Genomic DNA, 3,530 nt, shown 5'->3' on the forward strand with positions numbered 1-3,530 from the left:
CAGGGACAGACGTCCCTGCAATGTGTTCTGAGTGAGGAATCCTCTCATGGCTAACTATGTGACGTATATAGGCTTCAGCGGGCTACTGCCACCTTCAGATGGCAGTAACTGTGGGACCATTCTCCAGAAGTTGGTAAATCGGGCAGCATTGCATCACCCTTAGAAACGTATTGGGGATGCAGCTACCAGCGGGGATGGAGGTATCACAGCAGGTATTGGAGATATATGCAGCCGCCCCTTTGGATACATTTGGGGGATGCTAAATATTTACAGTTGAGCCCCATGTTTTTGGATATTTAGCTGCAAATATTCAACGATAAATGGGTCACTAAGAGAGATGTGGCCGCACTGTCATTCCAGCTACAACTGCCAGTCTGCAGCCTTTAGGTAGAGTGTAGGTAGTGGTCAGTGGATGACACCCAGAGCTGACTAGTGGCCAGACAGTCTAGGGCGACTCTCCAACAGACATGGTAGTCAGTACTAATGAGTATTCCGGTCTACCCCACTCCATAGAGAACTCCGCAAACACTAAGGGGGAGACTTACCGAGTCATGGAGAGAAATAAAGTGGAGAAGTTGCCCAAACCAACCAATCAGCTTCTAGCTGTTATTGTACACTGGCTGTGCTCCAAAAATGACAGAAGCTGGTTGGTTACTATGAGCAACTTCTGTTATTTATCTCCAAGATTTGATAACTCTCCGCCTTAGTAAAATAAAAATACAAGAAGATATGTAAGAATCCAGCAGCTCGGTTATACATGCCTGCAGGCCTAATGAGGAGCAAGCCTTAGGCTAGGTACATACTATATCGTATGACATATCGTTCCGACACTGATTTGAATGATACATCATGCAGTGTGTAACCCTGAACTGTTGAAGCCGTCCGTTGTTAGTTGAATTGCTGCATGTCCAATGGGACGATTCTATGGCCGACCGCAGTGTAGTTACATACAGGGTATAACATCTGGTATCCGGTCCCTAGGTCGACCACTCTTAGGTTGACAGTCATTAGGTCGACCACTATTGGTGGACATGCATTAGATATACATGGTCACTAAGTCGACATGGAAAAAGGTCAACATGAATTTTTCCATTTTTTTTCTTAATTTTTTGAACTTTTTCATACTTTACGATCCACGTGGACTACGATTGGGAATAGTAACCTGTGCCGAGTGGTGAGGCACCTTGCCCGAAGTTCGCTCGCCATGCGAGGGGACACGGTGCTCTAATTGGGGTTCCCGGTCACTTTACGAAGAAAACGACACCAAAAAACTTTTTAAAAAAACACTCATGTTGACCTTTTTCCATGTCGACCTAATGACCGTGTCAACCTATTTCTGGTGTCGACCTAGTAACTGTCAACCAATAATAATTGACCTAATAATTGTCAACCTAAGTGTGGTCGATCATATGATCCCCACCCATAACATCTCGCCATCAAGAAGTGGATCGTGTAGTGTGTACGGTGGATGCGATGTATTGTGTTGCTGGGTCGACCATAGCGAGGTGTGTAACCAGCTTAACAAACGAGTTCATTTGAATTTTGTGCCCTCTACACCCTGAATTGTAGTAGTGTCCCCCAAATAGGATGAATGAGAAACCAAGTTTTTATTTTATTTATGCTCTATGTAAAATGTTATGTAATGGCATATTTTACTTCACTAGCGCCAGGACCCCAAGAGCAATGGCAATAGATCCTCAGCACACGCCTCAGTGCGTACATAACTCCTATGTGCCTGGGTGCAGCTGGATTCACTGCTAGGTCGGGTATGATAAAGACTAGAGCGTACTAGAACTACCTCTTTGCTTCAGGGTGAGATAACCGTGGGCATTGCAGGTATTCTTGATGATGAGACTTGTAGTTCCACAACAGATGGGGACCATTAAACATATTGTTTATGTAGCTCAGATCTGCCAGTGAGTTCACAATGTATTCTATTTATTACTAGCAACAATTAACAGATCACTATAAAATAATTGCCCCTTTTTTCGATTATGTATTGGAATATATTCTTCATTGTTCTCAATAAAAACAGATTATACAAAAATATAATAATTGTTCTTGTAGTAATTCAATGGGTAGAGAAAATAATAATAATAATAATAATAATAATAATAATAATCCTGTGTGTCCAGTTACTGGTATTGTTAGTGCGAGTGGACAAAGCTACAATAAAAATATATTGTCTCATTTACTATGTTTATCTACATGAAGTGTTAATCCTCTTATGTTTGACAGGGTTGGGTACAAAATTCCAGCGCTGAAAATACTGACAGGATACCAACAAAAAAGAAAAGTTATCCTGTAATTATTTGTTTAACCTTCTGTCACTTAAGTTTCTTCTTCTACTGTTAATCTGAGATTTTCTTGGCAATTTATTACTGATATATGTATCAGTATACATATCAGTATATGTACATATGTATACTGTAAGTGATGATCAAGAGCAGATGTGATATATAAAACTGAAGACAGTCACATGAGTCACAAACCATTTCAGCATTATTTTAAGTATTTGTTTACACTGTCACTTGTTCAAATTCAATTGGTTGGAATTTCTGGTGCAAGACAATTCCCCCCCCATATTGAAGTTGTAGTTATTGTGACTGGTATTTAACTCTCTTGTTTACTATTTTACCTGTGGCATTTCAAGGGGTTTCATAAAAGTGAGAAATTGATTGCTGTCAGCAGGAGCCATTAAAGTGGCCCTGGAATTTTTTTCTAAGATGGCCTTATGTAGGCGGGAGCAAATTGAACGTAGGCAGGTTAGTAAATTATTAGCCCTAGGCCACAATACAATGCAGAGTGCATCCACATAAACGCCATACAGTACAAAGAGCAACCACATGATCTGAAAGCCAAACCATACAATCAGCATCCCAATGATCACCATACAGTAGAGTGCAACTATATGACCAACAAACAATACAGATAGCATCCCAGTGACCACTATACAGCACAGAGAACATCTCAATGACTGCCATATGGTTTGTTTTGCATTTCCATGACTGCCATAGGCTACATTTAGCCTCCCATGACCACCATGCATTACACTGGAAACAATGTCACTGCCATACAGTATAGTGGACGCCATACAGTTTAGATAGTGAACGCCATGCAGTACAGATAGTATCCTAGTCACTACCATACAGCACAGACAGAATCCCTTAAACCGCCATACAGTACAGACAGCATGCCAGTGACTGACAAATGGTACAGACAGTATGCCAGTGACCACCATACAGTATAGCTGATTAGGAGATCATCATCAAAGTTTATTTACAAGGTACCACCGATCTTACAGCACCAGACAGAGTTACAGTTCATATATAGGACAAGTACAGTCAAGGTGATACATGGTGATGAACACATGAGACAGTAATTATATAGGGCCCTGCCCATGAGAGCTTAAAGTCTATAGGGGAGAGTAATGTGAGATATTAAAAAAGAATTAGGAGGACAGTTTTAAGTGGGGTTGAAAAAGTCTATGGTGAAGAGTTGGCATTTTACCAAAGGCAGAGAATAGGTTG

Source organism: Pseudophryne corroboree, chromosome 2 (genome assembly GCF_028390025.1).
Source record: "Pseudophryne corroboree isolate aPseCor3 chromosome 2, aPseCor3.hap2, whole genome shotgun sequence".
NCBI classification, from domain to species: domain Eukaryota; kingdom Metazoa; phylum Chordata; class Amphibia; order Anura; family Myobatrachidae; genus Pseudophryne; species Pseudophryne corroboree.